This window comes from Procambarus clarkii, chromosome 60 (genome assembly GCF_040958095.1).
Source record: "Procambarus clarkii isolate CNS0578487 chromosome 60, FALCON_Pclarkii_2.0, whole genome shotgun sequence".
In the NCBI taxonomy this organism is placed as follows: Eukaryota; Metazoa; Arthropoda; class Malacostraca; order Decapoda; family Cambaridae; genus Procambarus; species Procambarus clarkii.
Window position 1 is genome coordinate 21,134,524 of NC_091209.1, and position 19,603 is coordinate 21,154,126.

General features: G+C 41.7%; 1 long non-coding RNA gene across 1 annotated transcript; it reads right to left on the minus strand.

Annotated features, from left to right (window-relative positions):
- Nucleotides 1-1,311: 1,311 nt before the first annotated feature.
- On the minus strand, nt 1,312-17,233 carry LOC138353993 (uncharacterized). Its single transcript, XR_011223373.1, has 5 exons — nt 17,219-17,233; nt 15,366-15,777; nt 12,258-12,420; nt 10,913-11,011; nt 1,312-1,410 (listed from the first exon to the last, which is right to left on the minus strand). It is a non-coding gene; the product is annotated as an uncharacterized lncRNA (long non-coding RNA).
- Nucleotides 17,234-19,603: the final 2,370 nt, after the last annotated feature.

Here is a 19,603-nt window from a genome sequence, read left to right on the forward strand (position 1 = left end):
TGTGCAAGTTTAGTCCTTTCAGGAATGTATTTAATAGAATGGTATGTTGAAATTGTGAAAATTGCAATGTGGGGCATTAGATCTTAAACAGCATAGTTGAGGGTGTTTTATTAATAATTTTAATGAAATATAAATCTTGTTTAGTTAACATTAAATGTTTGTTAAATACGCTTTAATCTATAAATGTATAACACTGTTAAGGGTAATCATGAGTCAAAGTTAATGGCAGGAAAAGTTTTGTTCTAAGTGATGGTATTTTTCCCTTGAAAGTAAAAAAAATATTCTATGTTTACTTTAGCTTGGTTTTAAATTTATATAGTTTTCCAGAATGTGGTTTGGAAAGTCCAGAAGTCCCTCTGTCAGTTGGAAGAGTTAAACAGAATCAGGTGAGTTGTAGTAAAGGTTAATCTGAATAGATTTGCATAAAAGTAAAAAAAATATTAACTTAAACAATATAGCATTGGCTAAAGATAAATGTAAATTGCCATTGAAGTGCAGTTTTGGATAGTTTCTCAAATGACATTTACTGAAACTTGGCAAATTGATTCCATATATATTTATATTGCTAAATTAGATCTTTACTACTAGAATATGTAGGAAAGGTAAATTCCTTAAAGAAATTTTTTCCATCTGAATTTGTAAAGTACTGAATGCTAATTTGAAAAGTAAAGCAAGATTGGCTTTAAATCTGAAATTAATTTGTTGAAATATTTTTTCAGGTGAAAGTGATTATGATGCATGGACTGGCTTGGAGTGAGGCTCCTTTACTCTGCAAAAGGGGGTGAGTTTGAATTTGATGTTTTAGCTATATCAATGACCTAATCTTAATTCTCTTATCTAGTCCATTTATAGGTGTGTAACCATGTCCTACTGTTACAACCCACAGGGATTGATGCAGTTTGTACTGATCCTACCCCATTTCATAAAAGGGGACCAGGCAGTCCTGCAGATTTTCCTGGCATGGCTTTTTCAGAGCTTTGCTCTACTACCCATCTAATAGATGGACTAGATTTGCTTAGGTTTAGGGACCCTTAACAATGGTTACATTGTTAATTCTCACAGGGCTTGTTTGCTGAATGGGTGGATGCATCTAAAACTTTAGTGCCTGGCATGCATTGTACAGTGCTTTGAGTAAAGCATATGTACAATGTGTTGAGGGCACTAAAGTGGTGGATGTAATGTTCCCATTCAGGGAACAAGCTCTGCAATACAACCAGAGGAAGGGATAGGCCTTGCTGAGACTATCTTAAAAGATAGGATGTTAGGATTTTTTGGACTTATTATTAAGCATTGGTGATAATAAAAGTAGTGTCCCTGTTTAATGTTTATTGTTGTTTTACAGGTGATTGTCTCTGGAGTTGTCTTGGCCTTTTGGATCTTCTGTTCATCTAGGAGCATCTGGCCCACAACCTGAAACTGTAATAAATATTAGATGTTATAAATACTATATGTAAAACTTATTAAATAAACCAATTTTAATGAAACTACTTTATATACTTTATCCTGAAATTATGCTGGAAATTATTGTTTACTACTATTGATGCAATGTTTAAACATGTGAAATTTTTTTACTTTGAAAATAAATACTTTGTAAAATTTACACCTATTTGTAACTTGTTACATAGGTGCATGCAAAATGCATTGAAAAGATGTAAAAGTGGACTACCTATTCAATTTACATAAACTAACAAATATTGCAAATTAGTCTGAAATATTGAAGTGGAAGAAACTTCAGTCAATATTTTAGTTTTTATATTTGAAAGAATTTAAAGCTATGCAACACCTAAGCTTTGTACAAATTATGATTAAATTAACTAAAGATCATTGTTAAATTTACAAAACATTAGAAAAGTGACACTGAAGCATCTATACAACATGGTTTTCACAAAGTCTTTGGTAACTTAAATTTAATCAAAGCTCTTAAATGATTTGTCTGCCAAACTTCAGATATTCTGAAATATTTTACCTATATTAAAACCATCATTGTTTGAAAGGGGCAAAACAGATTACTGTCAATTAGTTTGACCTAACATCTGCAAGGTCCTGAAGGAATGGAATTTTTTTTTTTTTTTGTAAAACTGTTTGCTAAAAACAAACCCTGCCTAATGAACCTGCTCATTTTTTTTAGAAATGGTAATTGCAACATTACCAAAGACCATTGTTTTAATAGCCAAAGTACCAAATGAAAGACCAAGAAGCAACAAACAGGTACATGGTAGAAAGGACAAAAGAATGGTTACGAGGACCCTTTAACAAATGAAAGAAATGACTGGGAAAAATGCTGTCATACCACAAGGGGTCTTAACCCTTGTCATTTACATCACTGACATTAATCTAAATATTACCAACCACAAAAATTGCTGATAACATGTTATTAAAAAAATAAAGAATATAATATTGAGGCCTTAATGCAGATCTCTAACTCTACAAATAGTAACAAGACTGGCAATTTCTTAAAACAAACAAATCCAAGACCTTGCACGTGAGCCAGAACAATCCATATCACAACTACCACATTAAAATTAAACAACAATGAAGGTAAGGTAATTACCAAAAGAAGGCACCAAAGTGCGAAATAATCAGAGGGCGCTAAATATCACCAAGAATGCCAATACGAGAACAAAAACGCACAAGGCGAACGATATCAAAAGTATCCGATTCACCTAGAATTCTATTGAGGGACAAGTGACTGCGAGGGACGGTCGGAAAGCAAGACACACGCTCGTCCTGGAAGTCAGGACATTCAACAAGGATATGCACAACTGTTAGAGGGACAACGCAATTCGGACAATAAGCAGCAGGGCGGCGCTCCATTAAGTGACCGTGGGTTAAGCGGGTATGACCAACCCACAGCCGTGCCAAAGCAGTGTCCCACCGCCGGTTACGGTGGTAGGAGGAAGGCCACGGGGACACACTAAGTTTGAGAGTATGCAGCTTGTTACCAACCACAGAGGACCAACAACCCTGCCAACAGGGAAGAATGAATAACAGGATAAAAGTTGGAATAAGGAATACCTTTATGGGAGATGGGACAAGAACGGATAGCTTCCTTAGCGGCAGCATCCGCACGCTCATTGAAACACCAATATGGCTGGGAACCCAGCAAAACTCTACTGATTTAAATTTACTAGAAATAAGAAACAGCCAATGTTGAATCTCAATGACCACCGGATGGACAGGATTAAAGGACCCTAGAGCCATGAGGGCACTACGAGAATCAACTACAACCACAAAGGTTGTGGTTGTAGTTGATTCTCTATCCGCTCCCCAAGAAGTATGGGACAAAACCTTAAGGAGGTTAAGGGCCTTAGAGCATTCAACTCGGAGGCAAGAGATAAGGCTGACCAAGACAAACGAGTGTCAAACACTAACCCCAAAAGCTTCGCGGAATCCCTGTACACAATGAGATGACCATAAAGCAACAACAATGAAGTAAAGGTCCTTTCAGTAAGAATCTATCATTCACTGAAAGTTGCTGCAGTTAAAAATAAAAGAAAATACAAGTCCCTAGAAATAAACAAGCAACCATTTTGACTAAGGAAAAGAAGGTAGTTATTCTACTGTATAAATCTAAGTATTCACTTAGATCAGGGGTCTCCAAACTATGGGCCACATCCGGCCTGCCACATAATTTCATCCGGCCCTCCAAACAAATCCCTGTGTGGTGGCCTTGAAAAAATAATTATGGTACGAATGGCATCGCAGAATTATTCAAAGCTGGGGCTGCTGACTGGTGGCGCTCAACCCGAGTCAGTTTTCCTCTCTCTCGATAGTGTGACGCACAGATACTAATACTGGTAGGTATGTGTTGTGCATTACAACCAATCAGTTGTGTATAACTGTATATTGTGGGGATGGAGGGCGAGTGGGGCTTCGCTGCTTCCGTTTCAGGGAGCACAAACACTGTACAATATTCTTTTCTCTGTACTTTGACAATGCCTTTATCTTAGTTATACAAAATAGCAATAATACTATTGTAGCCAAAAATATTGCATGTTTAAAATAGTTAAAATGATAACCATTAAGTTTATCAACGAAAGCTGTTGCCATAATATTTACCACTTTATAATAATATGCTATGCTTTTTAACACCACATACAAGCTGTTTTTTTCCTGTAGAATTTATTTCATTTATTTTACCCTTATGTTTTCAGATATGGAAAAGATAAAGAAAAGAAAAGTGGACATTGAGTGCCGTCGGTTCAATGATGAATGGAAGATAAAGTACTTTTTTGTGATAGCAAATGATAAAGCTTTATGCATAATATGTAGAGACAGTGTTGCTGTTCTGAAGGAATACAATATTCGTCGGCACTATGAATCTAAACGTGGCTCAAGTTATTCTCACATCACAGGAGCAGAACGCACTAAAAAGTTTGAATCATTTCAGCACAGTCTGCATTCTCAACAAGCTGTTTTCAGTAAGAAAAAATCTGAAAATGAAACTTCAACTAGAGCCAGTTACAAAGTTGCCTATGTGTTGGCTAAAAAAGGAAAACCTTTCACTGATGGTAGTATCATAAAAGAGTGTATAGTGGAAGCAGCAGGAGAGGTATGTCCAGAAAAAGTAAACCTCTTCAAAATGATAAGTCTTGGGTCAAATACTGTTGCTCGTAGAATTGAAGATTTAGGAGGCGACATAATTCGGCAAATAAAGGAAAAAAAAAAAAAGATTTTGTTGGTATTCTCTTGCGTTGGATGAATCAACTGATGTGTGTGATACTTCTCAGCTCTTAGTATTCATTCGTGGTGTTGATAGTGAATTTAATGTGAACCAAGAATTAGCATCAGTTCACAGCATGCACACCACAACAACTGGAGAGGACATTTTCAATGAACTAAGTAAAACTATGACAGAATATAACCTGGAATGGAAACAAGTGCAGTGTGTGACAATTGATGGAGGAAAGAATATGTCTGGGACAAAGAAGGGTTTGGTTGGGCAAATTACAACAGCTTGTGAGGTTGGAGGCTCAAAACCCATTTTTCTGCATTGCCTTATCCATCAACAAGCATTGTGCCTAAAATATGTTGATATGTCTTGTGTCATGAAACCTGTTGTTTCTGTGGTTAATTTCATTAGATCTCATGCACTCAACCATCGCCAGTTCCGTGATTTCTTGAAAGAAATTGATGCGGAGTTTGTTAACTTGCCTTATTATACAGCAGTTAGATGGCTTAGTTGTGGAAAGGTTTTGCTGCATTTCTTTGAGCTCAGATTAGAAATTGATTTATTTCTCACAGAGAAAAATAACCCTCAGCCATTATTATCAGAATGTGAATGGATTTGGAAATTGGCATTTTTTGCAGATATGACAGGTCATATGAATAACTTGAATCTGAAATTGCAAGGCAAAACAAATTTGATCAGTGACTACTTTGTTCATGTCAAGGCATTCAGAGCAAAACTTGCACTACTTGAAGGCCAGGTGAAGGTTAAGAATTTTGCTCATTTTCCATGTTGTGAAAAATTTCATGCAGGAAGTAAAGTTGAATTTCCTTTTTCATTTGCAAATGAAATAATTTCAGATTTGAAAAAACAGTTTCAGAAGCGATTTGCTGACCTTGATGCCAAAGCAAATGAAATCAGGCTCTTTCATAATCCATTTGACTGCAATGCTGAAAATCTTCCAACTCAATTTCAAATGGAAATTATTGATCTCCAGGCAGATGACAGACTGAAAGATAAGTATAGAGAAGGAAATCTGATCGAGTTTTATAAATGCCTGCAGCCAGATCAGTTTCCAAATTCGATAAAGTTTGCTTGTAGTTTTGTGTCCATTTTTGGTTCAACATACTTGTGTGAACAAACTTTTTCCAAAATGAAGTATGTGAAATCTAACTATCGAGCAAATTTGTCTGATGATCACTTGAAATCAATTTTTACAATTGGCTCATCTAATCTGGAACCTGATTTTAATGAAATTTTGAAGTCAAAACAACAGTATCATTCATCACACTAATTTGGTTGCATAAAACTAAAGGCAGGAATCTATTTAGTTTACCCTGATTTTTTCCAAAAAGATATGTTTGAATTTTTCCATGTTTATACTTTAATATTTGAGGAAATTAAATTACTGGCACTGATTTGTTTTTTGTTTTTTTTCATTTTTTATTCCTCCGGCCCGCATAAATATGGGAAATATATAATGTGGCGCTTACATTGAAAAGTTTGGAGACCCCTGACTTAGATAACTGTATCCAAGCATAGAGGTTCCCCCCCCCCCTTCCCTTTCAGAAAAACATCTACTTTCGAAAAAGTTTAACATTGCCCAACAAAAATGATTCCAGAACTAAATTGCCTAATACCAGGAACAACTGAGAGCCATGACAAACACTGCAACCCTCTCCTACCCCCAAGTCTTATGCTATTTATGATCCAAGGTAATTTGACATACTATACTGTACTTCCTACAGACGAGTCTAGTGAGAGGGTGATCTCCTGGCGATTAAATTGAAGCACGATACAGGTGTCAACGAACATCAGTCAGCCCACTTGTCAGCACAGTGGATAACTAATGACATCATAATCTGCAGTGTTGTATGCCTCCCTGTGGCCATTTAAATCAATAAAACACAGGGTTGTGGCAATGTTTACAGCATAAGGCAAGGTATAGAGGAATCCTGGAATGCCATGTAATGTGTAGTCCTTGAATGTGCTTTAGGCAACCAAATTGAATAACAACATTTCTGGTGTTCGGCTATATAATCCGAGTTTCTCATTCGGTATGATGTTTTAAACCTAAATAGGAATTCACTTTAAAGGTCAATTTATTTGCAAAGTGCTAACCAGATTCCAAATTACTGAGCTCTGAAAATACTACAAGGCAAGTTTAACCGAATGAGTGTTTGCCTATCCATACCCCCATGAGGTATGTGACAACACTGAATAAAGAAAGGGTCTTTGAGCATTCACCGTGCAGGTATTAATATAATTGTACAATGGTGCTTGGTGGATGATATTTCCTATTAAAACTCATTGGACAACTGTTTGTATTAGACATTTTAAACCTACAAATGGTAGCCCTAGATATCGCACTACAGTATTAATTACAAGATGAACAATGTAAAATCAATACCACAACAGCAAAGGATGACAATGGCTTTTCAACAACCGACAAACACACAGGTCTAACACCAGCCATCCCGAGAGAGGACGTCCCAAGCATGTACACCCCACAACTTTACATCACCTTTGCTACCTCACGCGAGCACGCAACAGCATGAGGATGCCATACTCCCAAACCAACTCCATGCACTTTGAGGCTTTAACAACTCAACATTTAAAAAGTTGATTTAAAAAATCAAACACCTGAATTTTTCCCAAATTAAATTTACTAGGGAAATGCACACCAAGCCATGAAACTTACAATGAAGATGAACAAACTACACACAACTGTCACCAAACTTCCACATACCACCCCCCTCTCACTCCTGCCCTCCCTCCTTAGGTGCTCTGATTGGCTGAGCACCTGAGCCACCACCACTCGCCTCTTGTTGTGAGAGCCTAGAGCATGTTTGGTTGCACTTTAAAAGTTCCCGAGTGTACTCGCCTAATTGTGAGTACCGCCTGCCCGGTTCACCATTTTGTTTTTCAATCTACCTCAATTTACCCCTTTACAGTCAAATATTATGCAAAATTCTGTTTAAGACTTGTCCCTTCTTAACTTAAATAACTGCTTTGGCCATCTGCAATCTTTCTAGGTGGGTAAAAATGACTCTTGAGGCCAGAAAGGACTTATCACACGGCGATCATAACAATACGGTACACACACAAAATCACAACCTGATATACACCGAGCAGAAAATCCACTGGAGCTGTGATGCGACGTAAACCCTTGCCCAAGGCACTGGCAGCTGCATACTCTACCACAGTATATTACTGACTTTGTAAAAGTCTTACAACCGGATTTCCCCATAAATCACAGCAAGTTTTGAGGCCCCTCCTTGAGTCAACGTCTTACGTAAGACCTACAAGCACTCAGGTGAAGGCTGAAGAAGCAGTTCAACACCATACGCCCCAACTTCAAATACACAGTTGAGAGGCGGGACCAAAACGTGATTTTCTGTGTGTGCCTGAAGTTGGGGCATACGGTCTTGCTTCACCCTTCACTTTACCCTTCACCGGCGTACTTCAGGGGTTTTATTTAATACTTGGACTGGCTTCAGTAGGGCCTCCAGAATTTCTGTGGCTTCACAAGTGTCACGTGAATCCCCTGCATAGCAGTGGAACTGCCTTTTCCCTTCACCTTCAATACCTCTGCACTGGAAGTATTATACATCTACACCAGCCCAGAAGAGTCATCAGTCCTGCCACCTCTCCATACCCCCCAGGGCCTGGCACGGCCTGGTACGACTCAGAGGCAAGCCGGGCGCCACTGCTAACTGGCAGTTTGTCCCCACAAACAAGCAGTTAGCCGCCTTCAACTGACAGTGGTACAGCTCAACACAAAGGCACCGCCAGCCACAACGAGCATTTTGCTAGTTGACCGGATGTCCACCTCGTGTTGACACTGGATGAGTCATCACCGCCGGACTATATAAAGAGCGCTGCCTCCCTGGAGAGGCAATCTCTCCCTTAGTGCTCTAGGATCACCTTGGTGTCTCTAACCCGTCGTCCACTTCCAGCCAACGTCGTGTGACTGATGCCATGGTGGTATGGTAGCTGTCTTCAGAACACCAGTATATCTTCATACTTTTATTCATTGCTTATAGTTTATTTTTTGCATTTAAGGTCATACTAACTTGTTCACCTTTGCATTACATGATAGTCAAGTATTGTCATGTGTTATTTTTGTTCATTACTATTTCAGTAAATTGTTTAATTATTTATTTGATAATTTTCATTTGTTTCCACCTGCAACTTACACACTGCAAGGCCAATACCAGCATTTCTTTCATTTATGTGAGGGAGAGCCATACCATCTTGGTTCAGTATAGCTGTGATACCATAACCCGTCACACAAGATATCCAGTTGTAAGACTTTTACCATCAGTGGTGGTAGAGTATGCAACTGGCAATGCCTTTGTTACAGGTTCGCTTCATCTCACAGCCCCAGTGGATTTTCTCACACATTTGAATACATGAAACAACTTTATTTGATACATTCCAAACCAAAGTACTGTACAGTACAGTAATTATCAAACCATCAAATGTGTGGGATAATCATAGTGCGCTAAATATCACTAACGTCGCCAATACAAGAACAAAAACGCATACGGCGAACAATATCAAAGGTATTGAATTTACCAAGAATTTTATCGAGGGACAATTGATCCCTCGATAAACAATTCCCGACAATGGTCGGGAAGCAAGACACGTAAGTCCTGGAAGTCAGGACATGTAGAGACAACGGTTTGGACAATAAGAAGCAGGGCAGCGCTCCATTAAGTGCCCGTGAGTTAAACGTGTATGACCAATATACAACCTCGCCAGAGCCGTTTCCCACCACCAACTACGGTGGTAGGAGGAAGGCCACGGGAACACACTACTCTTAAGAGCACGCAATTTGTTACCAGTAACCGAAGACCAACAACCCTGACAACGGGCAAGAATGGGGAAATGAATAACTGGGTAAAAGTCATAATAAGGAATACCTTTACGGGAGATGGGACAGATGCGGATAGCTTCCTTAGCGGCAGTGTCCGCACGCTCATTTAAGAACGCACCAATATGGGTGGGAATCCAGCGAAATTCCACTGTCTTAAATCTATTGGAGATAAGAAACAGCCAATGTTGAATTTCAACTACCAAAGGATGGACTGGATTAAAGGATTCTAGAGCCATGAGGGCACTGCAAGTGTCAACTACAAACACAGAGGAGGATTGACAGCGAGAAAAGAGTTGATGAAGAGCATAGAGAATAGCATAAAGTTCTGCCATGAAGATGCTAGTCTCCGGAGGCAGGAGACACAAAGGTGCAGTCAGGAAAAACAACAGAGTAGCCTACACCATCTGCAGACTTAAGACCCATTGGTGAAGACAGAAATAGAGTGGAAGTGTGAAGAAAAGTGTTCAAGGAAAAGGTGATTTAGAACTGTAGGAGGGGTAAAAGTTTTAGTCATGTGGGTCAAGGCTTACAGAATTTAGGAACGGGGACCCCTCCATAGGGGCAAAGATGGAATGACACGAGGGGAAATATTGGTAACACAAACTGAAAGAGCATTTTGTAAGAGAGACAACCGTACAGAAAGAGATAGGTGGTGAAGGGGAACAGGAACCACAGGATGGGTAAAGGTCAAGGCATGACATAAGCAAGAGTGAGGGTGCTGTAAGGACCGTGCAAGGTGGAGAAGACAGTAGCGATCATGGCGATCCTGTAGAAACAGGACGCCAGTTTCAACATACAGGCTTAGGGTAGGTGTCGAAGGAAAGGTACCAGAGCCGAGCCGTAACCCAGTATGATGCAGTGTGTCCGGATGGTGAAGGGTAGAAGGAGAAGCAGACGAGTAAACGGGGCCATAATCGAGTTTAGACAGAACGAGAGAGGAATGTAAAGAGAGGAGCAGTGTCGATTAGCTCCCCAAGAAGTATGGGACATGACCTAAAGTTAGTTAAGGGCCTTAGAGCATTCAACTCGGACGTAAAAATTATGGGGCGACAAAGACAAACGAGTGTCAAAGATTAGCCCTAAAAGCTTTAGCAGATTCTTTGTACAAAAGGGGATGACCCCTGTTACCTAACAGTAAATAGGTATCTGGGAGTTAGCTGTTACAGGCTGCTTCCTAGGGGGGTGCGTGTGTGGGAGAAAAAAAAATTTAGTAGTTAACCACTGAACTGCTCTGTCTCCAAATAACACCCTGGTGCACAAGAAATAAATTCTTTCCAAAAATTTTTTTTCTCTTCTTATATTGTTAAAATGCAGAGTCTGATCACGGGGAAACTAAACAAAAAATATTGTATGTGACTTACTTTAGCTGCGATGGAGCTGGGAAGTTGAGCAAATTATGGGCGCTGAGCGTTGGAGCGATGGGGGTCTGTCGGCCCCGCCACCCCGTGCGACGGCAGTTGCTGCGAATAAAATTTTGCGCAATTATTTTGAAGTTTCTCATTCATTTCTTCTTTTTTTTTGCTGTAATATTATTTAAAAGTGTGTAATTTGTGGAATTTATATAATTCAAAGTATAGAACATCGCTATGCTCAAAATTATGGGCCTCATATATGCGACATATTCTACAATCAAACAGTGTTTTTGCTGTTATTACACTATATACACACATTGTATATACCCATCTACGTATGTATTCACCATAACGATCCACTATGTTGGTATGGTGAGCCCAAAAAACATGAGTGAGCTGCCACACCCTGCCAGTCCTCCCTCCCTCCTCCAACACATTACTCGCCAACATTCCTCCTCCCAAAATACTGTTATTGTGTTTATTACACTATTTACACACGTTATGTATAAGTATGTACATGTTTTATTCATGTACATACGTACATACTTCCATCTCCTCACCTCTCTCTCTTGCCTACTTAATGCTCTTGCTTCCCTCATCTCATCACAATCGACTTTATAATGGTCCAGGACGGATCGAAATGTCGTCGTCTATTCAATTTCCAGTGTGTGGTTTGGTCAACAATGAAATCTTCATGCAAGATCTTATAAAGAAAACCCCTAGAACGAGTTTTGTAGATACGAAAGAGTTTAAGGTGAGTAGGGGATGGTTTGAGAAATTTTGAAAAAAGACGTGGTATTCATAGTGTTGTGAGGCATGGTGAGGGTGCCAGCTCAGACAAAGTAGGGGCTGAAAGATTTGTTCATGATTTTAAAGATTTTGTAGATACTGTATTGATGGATATATTCCACAACAAGTGTTTAATTGTGAGGAGACATAGCTATTCTGGAAAAAATTGCCGAAGAGGACATACATTACCCAAGAGGAGACGTCACTGCCCGGACACAAGCTAACTTGGGCTAACTTGTGTCAGGATAGGCTAACTCTTGTGCTGTGTGGCGATTTGAAAATTAAACCCTTGCTCGTGTATCATTCCGAAAATCCAAGAGTTTTAAAAAATATATGATGTGCAGAAAAACTGTGATGTGGAGTGGTTTGCCCTGCCACCAAAAAATATCTGCAAGAGAAAAGTTTGACACTCAAGGTCCTGCTTCTCGACAATGCTCCTGCTCATCCTCCAGACTTGGAGGATGCATTGTTGGGGCCACTTTTTTTTTTTTTAGGGATATTCCTACATGAGCCCTGAGTTTCTGGCTAATGTACCAATGACATGAAGGAGGAGTTTTCAACCTACCTTGTGTTAGGTGTGCAGAGGTCAATGGTTGAACATAATGTCAGGAGCAAAGGGGGGCCTTTGCCTCTTCGAACACAATTGCGACCATCTTCATCTCTTCGAACTATCCTAAATGCTCTCTTCACCTGTCTGACCAAATTGGGTGTCCAGACCACCTTTGAATCTGAAATTGTAAAATAAATAGCAATTTCAGAATATTCAGTCCATTTATACTAACAAAATTATACATACAGTACTGTAATTGAAATTTTACAGAATGATAAAGGCAATTTAGCAACTTTGTTAAAATGCACATGGGGGAAATACATGAAAATAGGTTAATATTGTTTGTAAGGTTGATGGGAAATGTTTATTACTTTTATGATTTAAAAGATGTATAGCCCTAATACTCCATCCTGGGTGCATTCCACCAGGTAATGACCACAGCAAAAGTTTTCCACGAGGCTCTATTGTCACACAAACTTTTCACATTTTCAAACTTGATTCATCTTTTCCCCCCCCCCCTCGTTCCAGGGGTTTTCTTTAAAAGGTCTTCATGCAAATGCCTTGGTTTCTCACAAATGATGGCCTCTGAAATGCTATCACCTGCTAACTCTTTGTTGTGTATCCAAATTAATAAAAACTTTTTAACATCCTCAAGTGTTTGTGTTCTTTGTTTCGGGATTGTTGATATGCCTTTTGCCACTTTAATGTTCATAATGTCCTTTTCTTAGCAAGTACAGTGCATATTGTTGACATAGATTTGTTGTACTGCCTAGCTAGTTCAACAACCCGTGCACCATTTTGATGTTTATGAATGCTCTCTTGTTTTTCCTCTATGGTCATTCTCACATGTGTTTTCTTGGCTTGAACCTTACCACTGGCTTTCTTGGGACTCATGGCAAGATATATCATAACAAATTTTATGTTCAAATAGCCAAAAATCCCAAAACAAATGTAATGCTTTACAAAGAATTCAGGCGCGATACTTACTAGGCAGGAGACACTGGTAAACTGAGGCGCGATCACCATGCCACCACGCGCTAGGTCAGCCCATACGTATATCAACAAACTCCTTTCCCGAGGCAAAGTTTGTAACCCGATTCAAATTTTTCGAAGAAATTAGGCTCGTAACCCGAAAAGTTCATAAATATTCATTCGTAAGTCGAGGTGTCACTATATATAACTAAAAAATTAAACTCAGGATTACTTTCAATCCCCACCCCGTTTGCTCTACTCCATTGCCACCTACCTTCACCCCCCTCTATGATGTACTCTTCCATAGACACCTACCTTTGCCCCCCTCCTCCCCTCTACTCCTCCATCATCACCTACCTTCACACCCCCTCCCTTCTCCTCCTCCATCGTCACCTTCCTTTCACCCTCCTCTATGATGTACTCTTCCATAGACACCAACGTTCACTGCATATAATGCTCCCCTCTACTCCTCCATCGTCACCTACTTTCACCCCCCCCCCTCCGCTCTACTCCTCCAGGGTCGCAGACAATTTCACGAGCGTGAGAACTACGAGTTCTCTAACTACTCTCACACTCCTACTCTCTCACCAGTGAGGGGGAGGGAAGGAGGGAGGTAATGAAGGAAGAAAGGTGGGGGAGAGAGAATAGGCAGGGGGGAGGAGGGCCTAGATACATTTCTTCCATATAGATAGGTAGACTGAGGGAGAGCTGCTTGCCAAGAGCCCTATCAGACAGGCTTCCTATTCCTCAACCCTCCCTAATATGCCACATCCTGGTCAGGACAACTTGCTCGAATGTTATTCTTGGTGTGACTCGAGAACTGACCTCGAGGCGGGGCATGGGCATGGATTATCTCCCTGGGGCACGCACCTCCCTGCCCCAGCTCTCTCTCTCTCACATAATCTATCAAGGGTCTAACATGAGGTCATTGTGCCTACCAGAAGCGTATATGTCCAAGGCTGGCCACCTGTCTGGACCATTCAAATGTATAAACACGTAATTAGTCTATTAAAATTATATATAATGCTACAATTATAAATTAATTTGTTCATGGTCATTCGTTTATCAGTATTTTAATATGAGGTATATATACGCATGTATGTATACGTTGACGTACACATATATGATTATGTGTATAGAATGATTATGATTATGTGTAATCATATATGATTATATCTAATGGAATGCATTAGTAAGTGATGTGGTGGAGGCTGACTCCATACACAGGTTCAAGTGTAGATATGATAGAGCCCAATAGGCTCAGAAACCTGTACACCTGTTGATTGACGGTTGAGAGGTGGAACTAAAGAGCCAGAGCTCAACCCCAGCAAGCACAATTAGGCGAGTATATGAATGAATGCACATGTACACTTTCAAATGAATTAAGATACCTTGAGATACACAATGACTTAGTTTAAATAGTTTAAACACATTATGGTACTGATTTTGACATGCTGATGTCTGGAAGGGAGAGGGGGTGTGGGGGGTTATTGTCTGAGGTGGAGGACCAGAGGAGGGGGTCAGTGGAAGGATGGTGGCTGGAGGGATGCCATTGTTCTAATGGTTATGAAAACAATTATTGATGGCAGGAATTCAGTGGGTGTGTACTTCACCCGCACCATCACCATACTGTGCCCTGCTACAACCCCCCCCCCCCCCACTCCACCCATGCTGTGTGCGGCGTATTACACATTATGGGATAACCGACTGTCTGTCCATTCCTGTCTGCTCGTTATGCTGCCCTTCCTTTTGAAAATTGTCTGCTTTATCGACTTCCTTCAAGACCACACATTAGCCTCTTATCACGCCCTCTTACCACTCTCAGGGAGCCGGCTCTTCTATACAATAGTTACCACTCAGTCCCCAAGGTGAAAGTGTGTCCGGGCATATGACTTGTTACGTGTACTTATTTGCGATTCGTTTGGGCTGTCATGTGTGGTGATTAGTGTTGGGTAAGGCTAGGCCAGGTCAGGTCAGACTAGGCCAGGTCAGACTAGGCTAGGTAAGGCTAGGCCAGGCTAGGTAAGGCTAGGCCAGGTCAGGTCAGACTAGGCCAGGTCAGACTAGGCTAGGCCAGGTCAGGTCTGGCTAGGCCAGGTCAGGCCAGGCCAGGCTTGGCAGGGTGAGAGAAGTAAAGCGGCAGGTACTTACGTTTCCGAGAAAGTAGCGGCGGTAGTATATTGTTGATTTAGATTCGACGACATCCTGAAGCTAATTAGTGGCGGCCTCATCGCTCTCGAACTTCTTGTTGTTGTAGGGGATACGAGGCACACCCAATATCCCCCTTACATTGATCACATCGCACACTAATATTTTTACTATTTCCGACACCAGATTTGTCTGTTTCGTATATGTATAATTGTTCAATATTAAAACCACAATAGAATGCTCTAAGTACTTTCGTATATTAATACATCTTCAGAAGGAATGGTTCGCTCTGAAGATGTATTAATATAAGAAAGTACTAAAGGAAATTCCTGTTTCAATTCTTCCTTCGTGGTCTGACACTCTTATTATATATTGTATATACTGAATTATATATACTATGCTTATATAATATATACTGAAATATTGTTACATTTAACGGATGAAACAAAGTATATATCTGTATTTTTAATAAAATATAAAACATTAATATTTATCAACGTATCTCTGTGAATTACATAATTTATCAGTACTGTACAGCCTGTGATCTCCACCTGGCTGGCCACTGATACTTTATTTATTTATTTATTTATGCATTTACAAGAAGGTACATTGGGATTGTGAGGATACAAATATGGTAATTACAGTCTTGTAAAGCCACTAGCACGCGCAGCGTTTCGGACAGGTCCTTAATCTAAGAAAATTTTATTTATTTATTTATTTATTTATTTATGCATATACAAGAATGTACATAAGGAATGTGAGGATACAATTATGGTAATTACAGTCTTGTAAAGCCACTAGCACGCACAGCGTTTCGGGCAGGTCCTTAATCTAAGAAAATTTTAAGGAGGTAAATACTTGCAAAATTTATAGACAAAAAAATGATAACAGATTAATTACATGGAATGAAAAAAAAAGATGAGAGAAAATTATAGGTACAGTATAATATATTAAAGCACATAGGTAGCTAAGATTGATTGCAATGACAGCTTAAAATGGTAGTTGACAAAAATTGGTAGTCACAATACAGCATATGGCTAGCACATAAAAGAAGACAGCAATGAACACAATGATAAGGTTGTTTGATATTACATAAAAATTAGGAGATTGGGTACCAACTAGGTACAGAGCAAATTTAAAGCTCAGTGTAGGAAACTAAATAGATGAAGTTAGGTACTTTTTGGTTTTGCTTTTAAATAAGGCAAAAGTTTTACAGTTTTTCAATTCACTAGGGAATGAGTTCCATAGACTAGGTCCCTTAATTTGCATAGAGTGTTTACACAGATTAAGTTTGACCCTGGGGATATCAAAGAGATATTTATTTCTGGTGTGGTGAAAATGGGTCCTATTACATCTGTCCAGGGAGAGTTTCAGAGTATGGTTTGCATTTAAGAACAGGGTTTTGTAAATGTAGTTGACACAAGAGAATGTGTGGAGGGAGTTAATATTTAGCAAGTTTAGGGATTTAAACAAGGGAGCTGAGTGTTGTCTGAAAGCTGAGTTAGTTATCATTCTGATAGCAGATTTTTGCTGTGTGATGATGGGCTTAAGTTAATTAAGCAATATATCAGAGGGCGTGTAGGGTTCGGTGTTCAATGAACGAAAAGGACTGGATCACTGTGTACAGGAGGCTGATATGGCAGCAAACACTCTCCTGGCGACCATATTTCTTGGATAAGTCGCTCCACACAATTGTCGCTTGGACCGTCGACTTCCTATGGCGTCACCTCTCTCATATTTACGTCTCATTTCGTTATGAAATTAGATTATTTCAGAGAAAAAATAGGTTTGATCATGTTCTACGTGTAGCACCAACATTATAGTAAGTAAATATACCATATTTCTTCATTACTTACGTAATGCTAATACGTTTTGGGTAGTTTTGGCCTGATTTGGGTGATTGGGGTAATTCTATGGACCGGTAGTGAACTCCATACCCATCCTGTGGGCAGTATTGGACCCAATACCTATCCTATGGGCAGTAGTGGACCCCATTCCTATCCTGTGGGCAGTTGTGGACCCCATACCCATCCTATGGGGTCCGTCTAATTACCGCAAGCTACACAAAGCTTCCTGGCAATACGTTATAATGGATAAATATGATAGGTTAGGCTGACCTAACCAAACCTAACCGAACCGAAACTTGGATCGTCGACTTGATTTGGCGTCACCAGCTCTTTATTTTCGTCTAATTTCTTTATAAAAAGATAATTTTTCAGATTAAAATTATGTTTTTTCGTGTTGTACATTTAGCACCAACATTATAATGAGTTAATATATCATATTTATTCATTACTAACGTATTGCCAGGAAGCTTTGTGAAGCTTGTGGTAGCTTGCGGTAATTAGACGGACCGATCCTATGGGGCAGTAGCGAACCCCATAACCATCCTGTGGACCCCATACCCATCCTGTGGGCGGTAGTGGACCCCCATACCCATCCTGTGGGCCGTAATGGACCCCATACCCATCCTGAGGGCGGTACTGGACCCCATACATGTCCTTTGGGCGGTAGTGGACTCCTATACCTATCGTGTAGGCAGTGGTGGACCCCATACGCATCCTGTGGGCAGTAGTGGACCCCCATACTCATCCTGTGGGCAGTAGTGGACCTCATACCCATCCTGTGGGCAGTACTGGACCCCATACCCATCCTGAGGGCAGTGGTGGACCCCATACCTATCCTGTGGGCAGTAGTGAACCCCATACCGATCCTGTGGGCTGTAGCGGACCCCATACTCATCCTGTGGGCGGTAGTGGACCCCCGTACCCATCCTGAGGGCGGTAGAGGACTCCATACCAATCCTGTGGGCAATAGTGGACCCAAATACCTATTCTGTAGGGCAGTAGTGGACCCCATACCCATCCTGAGGGCGGTACTGGACCCCATACATGTCCTTTGGGCGGTAGTGGACCCCATACGCATCCTGTGGGCAGTAGTGGACCCCCCCCCATACCCGTCCTGTAGGAGGTAGTGGACCCAATACCCATCCTGTAGGCAGTGGTGGACCCTATACCTATCCTGCGGGCGGGAGTGGACCCCATACCTATCCTGCGGGCAGTAGTGGACCCCATACCCATCCTGTGGGCGGTAGTGGACCCCATACCAATCCTGTGGGCCGTAGCGGACCCCATACCCATCCTGTGGGCGGTAGAGGACCCCATACCGACCCTGTGGGCCGTAGCGGACCCCATACCCGTCCTGTGGGCGGTAGGGGACCCCATACCAATCCTGTGGGCGGTAGTAGACCCCATACCCGTCCTGTGGGCGGTAGGGGACCCCATACCAATCCTGTGGGCGGTAGTGGACCCCATACCCATCCTGTGGGCGGTAGAGGACCCCATACCCGTCCTGTGGGCGGTAGAGGACCCCATACCAATCCTGTGGGCGGTAGAGGACCCCATACCAATCCTGTGGGCCGTAGCGGACCCCATACCCGTCCTGTGGGCGGTAGGGGACCCCATACCAATCCTGTGGGTCGTAGCGTACCCCATACCAATCATGTGGGTCGTAGCGGGCCCCATACCCATCCTGTGGGCAGTAGTGGACCGTATGCCTATCCTGTGGGTAGTAGTGGACCCCCCTATACCCATCCTGTGGGCAGTGGTGGACCTCATACCGATCCTGTGGGTCGTAGCGGGCCCCATACCCATCCTGTGGGCGGTAGAGGACCCAATACCCATCCTGTGGGCGGTAGTGGACCCAATACCCATCCTGTGGGCGGTAGAGGACGCCATACCAATCCTGTGGGCCGTAGCGGACCCCATACCCGTCCTGTGGGCGGTGGGGGACCCCATACCAATCCTGTGGGCCGTAGCGGACCCCATACCCATCCTGTGGGCGGTAGTGGACCCCATACCCATCCTGTGAGCGGTAGTGGATCCCATACCCGTCCTGTGGGCGGTAGTAGACCCCCATACCAATCCTGTGGGCGGCAGTGGACCCAATACCCATCCTGTGGGCGGTAGTGGACCCCATACCAATCCTGTGGGTCGTAGCGGGCCCCATACCCATCCTGGGGCGGTAGTGGACACTATACCAATCCTGTGGGGTAGTAGTGGACCCAATATCTATCCTGTGGGGCAGTAGTGGACCCCATACCCATCCTGTGGGCAGTAGTGGACCCCATACCCATCCTGTGGGCGGTAGTGGACCCCATACCCATGTGGGTATGGGGTCCACTCCCGCCCACAGGATGGGTATGGGGTCCACTACCGCCCACAGGATGCGTTTGTGGTCCA